This window comes from Achroia grisella, unplaced genomic scaffold (genome assembly GCF_030625045.1).
Source record: "Achroia grisella isolate CSIRO2021 unplaced genomic scaffold, CSIRO_AGI_Agris_v1 utg8191, whole genome shotgun sequence".
Classification (NCBI taxonomy): Eukaryota; Metazoa; Arthropoda; class Insecta; order Lepidoptera; family Pyralidae; genus Achroia; species Achroia grisella.
The window spans coordinates 72,571-79,783 of record NW_026713033.1 but is presented as its reverse complement, the minus strand read 5'-3'; the positions used below and the strand labels follow the sequence as shown (position 1 = coordinate 79,783).

At 31.2% G+C, this 7,213-nt stretch overlaps 1 long non-coding RNA gene across 1 annotated transcript in view; it reads left to right on the top strand.

Annotated features, from left to right (window-relative positions):
• Nucleotides 1–4,987: 4,987 nt before the first annotated feature.
• The window catches only part of LOC131851929 (uncharacterized), a 53,663-nt gene continuing 51,437 nt past the window's right edge, over nt 4,988–7,213 (top strand). Inside the window, exon 1 of the long non-coding RNA XR_009357903.1 lies at nt 4,988–5,054. This is a non-coding gene — a long non-coding RNA (uncharacterized LOC131851929). The remainder of the gene's footprint in view (nt 5,055–7,213) is intronic.

Below are 7,213 nucleotides of genomic sequence, written 5' to 3'. Positions count from 1 at the left end.
ATTATAGAGGAAATTTTATATATATACATATATATATAATACATGTACACCCGCTCAAAGCCGGGGCGACTAGCTAGAGTTATTACTATTATGAAGAATTAATTTTATTCTAATACTCACTACCCACCCCGTCTTCGCTCAGGCGTACATGTATTATATATATAAACCTTCCTTTTAAATAACTCTATGTATTAAAAAAAAACCGCATCAAAATCCGTTGTAGTTTTAAAGATTTAAACACACATAGGGACGGACAGACAGCGACACTGACTTTGTTTTATACTATGTAAAATTTTATTCTAATAAAATCACTAATAATGCATATTGGATAGCGCAAAATATAGACTTTTATTAAATGCCAAGCTGCCAATATCAAGTTATCTCAAAGAACTCAAAGAAATTTCTTAATTAAGATAGTATTATAATATATATATAGATAGTATAACATATATAGATAGTCTTTATAAAAGCAAATGGCCGTCTTAAGAAAGGTACAGTAAATTCTCCATTCAAAATAGGTATCTAAATATATATAACTCAAAGGTGACTGACGTAGTGATCTATCAACGCACAGCCCAAACCACTGGACGGATCGGGCTGAAATTTGGCATGCAGGTAGATGTTATAACGTAGGCATCCGTTAAGAAAGGATTTTTGATTAATTCTACCCCCAAGGGGATAAAATAGGGGATGAAAGTTTGTATGAAACTTTGTCAATTTTAAACCGATCGGGCTGAGACTTTGCATGCATAAAAGCTACACTTGACATCATTTTCTATGAAAGGATTTTGATACCACCCCTAAGGGGATATTATCGCGAGCGAAGCCGTGCAAAAGCTAGTTGAAAATATTTCTTCATAATTTTCAATTAAACTGATTTCGAATTTATATTCCTATTACCACAGACTATCGGATTAATTTTTGTTTTGATATAAGTGTTTTATATTGAGACAAAGAATTAATACAGCAGAATTGAACTTAGACCTCTTGATTGTAATTCAGGACAGTAAATCATTAGGCTTCAATGTTTTCCTCAAAAATAATATTCTGTTATTATGTTACAAATTCAGAGTCAGTCAGCCAATAATTATTTAGCGATCACGGCAGGTGGCGACAAGATTTTCTGTATTTATAAAAAGCATATTTTAACCAGCTCGTTGTTATAAATAGTTCGATGCAATCATGCAATATGCAATATTTTTATGCCCTGTTTCTTTATTTTTATTTATAACTCCTTATTGCACCTTATATAAATACAAAACGAAGCAATATTCCTAGTATATAGGTAGGTACGTACTAGGGACAAAGGGCGATCTTATTGATTAAGCGATTTCTACTAGACAACCTTTGGGTAGAGGAGAAAAAGACAGTTGGATAGTATATAAATACATATATTATACATAATATACATATAAAATAAAATATATAATGTAAAATTAAAGAAATAAATTAGTAATAATACACTATAACTATGCAATAGAAAGAAGAATAGAATAGAAAATCATTTATTCAAATAAACTTACATTGAACTAATATTGAACATTGAGCACTTTTGAATAGTCATCACATTTTTATTTATATGCAATTAAGATTTATATTGGTATATCATCGTAGAGATTATAGAAAGAACCTCTAGGTTTGGGAAGTAAATTTGTATATAAATGATAATAATAATATCTCAGACATTTCACACAGCGCCATCTAGTCCTAAGCTAAGCAGAGCTTGTGTTATGGGTACTAGACAACTGACATAAATACAAGTATACATTTTTTTTTGTAAATAAATACATATTATACATAGAAAACAGCCAGACCGATACAAACAATCATACTCATGAATACAAATGTTTGTACCGTGCGAGAAATCGAACCCACGACCATCGGATAGTAACGTGGTGTGCTAAACCACTAGACCACCGACGCTGTCTAGTGTCTATAAATACAATACAACCTTAATATTTATAACCTCTATTGAAACTCTCCACGTATTTGTGATGCATCGGTGATACATCAATATTAGTCTAACTGAGAGTCAACCTGAATATCATGCGTGTAAAGATTTTAACGAGATCTATTTAGTATACCTCAACATAATAACATATTTGAGTCCAACGAAGCCTGTTTATCAGCAACTGAAAACCATTGAACAGCTTATCTATTCATGAGGCATAAACGTGAATATTTTATACCTCTAGAACTGTGGTGTAAGTAATAACATGCAATATGACTTGCGAACCAATTCATAAGATTTGGGATCTTTTCATTCGGTTACTGAATAGGCCGCGGCTACTAACACTTTTTATCCATATCACCACAAACTGAAATCTCTTTTAGCTGCTCTTCTATTCATAAAATGTATGACGAATAAATTATTTGTGATCACAACGTTTTTCGTTCAATAAATTGTCATAATAACGGATGTCTGATAATTTTACTGAACGAGAAAGTAATGTTATAGAAAATAATATATATTACTAGCTGTCCCGGCAGACATTGTTTTGCCATATAAATTAATAACGCTATAAAAAAATAGGGGTTGATGATAGAAGGGTGAAAATTTAGGATTGTATGTATTTTTGTATGTATATAAAAAATTAGAAACTAAAAATTTTGCCTAGGAGTGGACTACCCCTAACATTTAGGGTGATGAAAAATAGATATTGGCCGATTCTCAGACCTACTCAATACGCTCAAAATTTCATAAGAATCGGTCAAGCCGTTTCGGAGGTATGGGAACGAAAACTGTGACACGAGAATTTTATATATAAGATGATTAGCTGTCGTTTGTATTCACATATTTAGAGAATATATAAGTTTGTAGCTCGTTCTTCTATTGATGAGACAGAATTAGTGGTAGATAAGAAATATGTATGACTATTCAACAGTGCTTCAATTTTAGTTCATTTCAATAAATAATTTTCTATTCTAATCAAACTGTACTGCAGATTAATACCAGCTGCTGAGTTTCACCACCGTACCAACAGCTAGAAACTAAAATACCATCCTGATCATCTGGGTGAATGGCAGTCCTCCACAGTGCGGTTTTCTAGAAACTTTTTACGCACAACCACATTTTTTTTATATATTTAAATACATTTTTCCACAGATATATTCGTCCGTGCCTTTTTTAATTTACTTTAATATTATAATATTTATTTAATTTCCACTTTTGTGCAACTCCAACCGAGATGTTACAATTTGCCTAACAGTGACACCGAGGCAGACCTTATCCGCCTGGCCCAGAACCACCGCTGGCCGGCCGGGTGAGTTGACAACATGCAGTTTCACCCATCTTTATTTGGAGGATTAGATTTACCAATATGCATATACATGCACAACCACATTGTGGAATCACCTTCCAGCAATGGTGTTTTCGAACCAATACGATATTGAAACCTTCAAGAAAAACCTTATTCTAATGGCAAGCCGACAACGCACTTTCCCCTTTATTCCCCTGAGGTTGCGAGGTATATAGGCATTGGTAATCACTTACCATCAGGGTGGTACATGCTCGTTTGTCCCCTGCGCTGTAAAAAGAACAGAGTTAGCCACTAGTATTGGCATATTTGAAATGTTACTTCATGATAAATTATACTAAAATTAAGGCACTACATATTTTATAGGCCCAAGTTTAAATCGAAAGCGATTAACTTCAAATCAGTGATATCTGGGCCGATACAGTTGCTTACGTATTCACAGATTTATTCATCTGAGGGGCTACTTTCAAAAGCTACGGAGATTGGATTGGGATTGGGAAATAAAGTATTCAACTTCTCGAACGTGTATCGACCTATTCATATATATATACTGGTAGCTATAATTTTACAAGCGAAACAATTTAGTGTACCCCAGGGCGCTATAATAGGACCGTTGCTAGTACTAAAACTGCAATTACGTCTGCATTATTAATAGATTCAATAATTTAAATATGACTTAGTGCAATGTGAGTAGCATTGTTATTTTACACTGTAGGTTTGTCTTTTCCTACCCGTGCCTATCATCCGCTTTCTATTTTAACCCATTGATTAGCTGGTGTTGAAATGAAATGAAAATGCCACATGGAGTTATGGTTGCCAATTTTTATCTTTTCGATGGTCTAGCGGTTAACCACAACTTCTCACTTTCGATTGTCGTGGGTTCGATTCCTAGCACGATGTATTTAATCTGGGTGTATTCTATATATATTATGTATTTAGTTATAAAATAATGTATTTAAGTATTTCTTTCAGTTGCAGCACATATAACAGAAGCTCTCCTTAGCTTTGGGACTAACTGCCGCTCTGTAATATTTCTTAGGGTTTTTTTATATGAGCATTATGGGATTTATATATTAATATTTTCATATATATTTATGTATATATATGTCAGGGATATCGACATACGAAAGTTTATTATTGTAATTTTTCTCATACACGCTACTTTCAGAGACTCTTGGCTTGTCTCCCAATACTAGTACTTTTTTTTAATTTAGAAATGTTAAAAATAAACTCAAACTCTAGTCACTAGACAGACTTTTTAACATTATATATTTGCTTTTACCTGACGTTGTGCAACTTAATTGAATTTTCTCTATTCCATTATAATATATAATATTAATCTAGGTAGCAACAAAAACGCAGTAACTTACTGGGACTCATCGGTGGTATCCACTGCGGGGTTGAACGACCGCACGCATGCTGTCCTCCCTTCTTTTTCGGGCTAAATAGCCAACGAGCTGTCTTAGTGCGCATTCATTCCGTCTAACTGCGATCAAATTCCGATCTTACTATGTAACGAACTGGATCCTATCCGTGGTACGGTAGCGGCGGGTGGCTGTGTACTAAAACAGTGCCTCGCCGATCGCCGCGAGCTTTGCGCGTCGCGTTCAAAGTTAGCCAGCGACTTCATTCCTCGTCCGACAAAAGTTTCGAACTTTCCGACGGCGTTCTGGAATCGCATGTGAATTTATAGGATGCTGTTCTGTTGTTTTATTACTGAAACATTAACAGTATAGTGCGTACGGATTTGTGAACTGCCATTGTTGAGGAAAATATTATTTTTGGAGAAATGAAAAGGTATATAAACTATTTTTTAAATTAAAATAAAAATTAAAAAAAACATATTATACTTGAACAGTTCTATATTAATTTATGCTTGTATTAATATTAAATTAATATATATATACGGTATTTATCTATTGATATTATAAATCTGAAAATATATAATAATAATAATAATTCTTTATTGGAACTAATAAATATAATATGTTACAAAGTAGGATAGTGTAACGATAACACACCACATAGTAAATAATACACATTAATAAATAATATTTAATTGAAGTATATATGTACTGAAAAATTATTATTATTATATGTTTTAATATATTTATAATACTTACAAGAGTATAATGGATTTTTTGGACATTTCATAAACATAAATAAGATTATCATATTTAATAGAATTATTTCATCATTATTACTACTTTACTTAATAATAACTAAACATTTTTATAAACAAAATATTTTTATATTTTAATATTAGCTAACTGATTTAAATATAAGTTTGTAAGCTTATATTTAGTTATGGTAATTTTTATATTAATTTCGAAAAGAAACATGATATATTAATAAATATGCAGTAATAATAATAATAATAATATCTGTAATAATAATTGGATGCGAATAAGTAATCTACATTAACATTATAAAGAGGGAAGATTTGTATTTTTGTGTTTTAATGTGACTTATGTTTGTAATGAATAAACTCAAACGATTTTTGAAACTTTGGCGATTTTCAGAATTCTTTCATCATTAAAAAGCTACATTCACCCTGAGTAACATAGCTTATATTTATTGCTGGAAAATATTTGGGATCCTTACCAAAACTTTAGTAACGTAACTAAAGACGTAAAAAAACATGCTAAATAATCTTTCTTCGCGTGCGCTGCGGAAACTATTGGTGATAGAACAAAAATACGTTCTACAATATTGAAGAATATATCAATAACTACAAAAAACTTTGTGGTACTATGTGTCCAACTATTATCGTTAAATATATATATATATATAATAAACCTTACTAAAATATAAACCTTAGTCAATTTAATTAGGTAGGATATGATAAAAATATTAAATGTTGTAAAAATGTCAACCCGTGCGAAGCCAGGACGTGTTTAATAGTTTACAGTAGTGGTTGATAAACCAGAAATAAAACTAATCTCTTATATATAGGCTGTATCTGGTTAATCAGAAATATATTCTTTATTCTAAAATTATATTAATGTTTATGAACTATAAATTTTATATACTTTATTTCTGTCTTGTCGATAGTTTCCCAACATATCTACGTATTTCAAGTCTTTTTCTATAGTTTCCATTTTACCTATACACATATAAAATAAAATTACAATAGTATATAATAAAAGTTTTAATAATCAAGAATAATATTTTAATTAAACAAGTAAAATTTGTGCTGAATTATTAAAAATCATCATACATCATTGCCTTGCCTTTATCCCATTATTTGTGATCGTCGCAGTATGTCATTCTCTTCCACTGCTCTCTATCGGTTGTCATATCTGAGCATACTCTCTTTTTATTCATATCATCTTTCACACAATCCATCCATCTAAACTTTGACGACCTCGGTGGTCCAGCGGTCTAGTACACCGCTTTAAGACCGATGGTCGCGGGTTCGATTCCTCGCACGGCACAAACATTTGTATTCATGAGTATGATTGTTTGTATCGGTGTGGGTGTTTTCTATATATAATATGTATGTATTTACAAATAAAAAAAAATATCTATGTATTTGTATCAGTTATCTAGTACCCATAACACAAGCTTTAGCTAGCTTAACTTGGGTCTAGATGGCGCTGTGTGAATTGTCCTAAGATTATTATTATTATCTTTTCTTAGGGCGTCCCCTCCCTTTACATCCATCCACATTCATATTTATTCTGAATTATTAAAAATATTAACATTTAAATTAATTATGTTCTTCTTTATACTATTTATATTACAAAACATAAGTAATAAATTAAAACAACTGAAATGAAATATGTATCACAATCTGCAGTTTCTAGATCTGTACTCATATTTTACGGGAATGAGTAAATAATTTACACGATTACTGTTTATTTCGGTGAATAAAATGAATTTAAATTAAAAGTAGAATTAATTATTCTACTTTTAATTTAAATTAATTTTATTATATAATGCGATATATAACA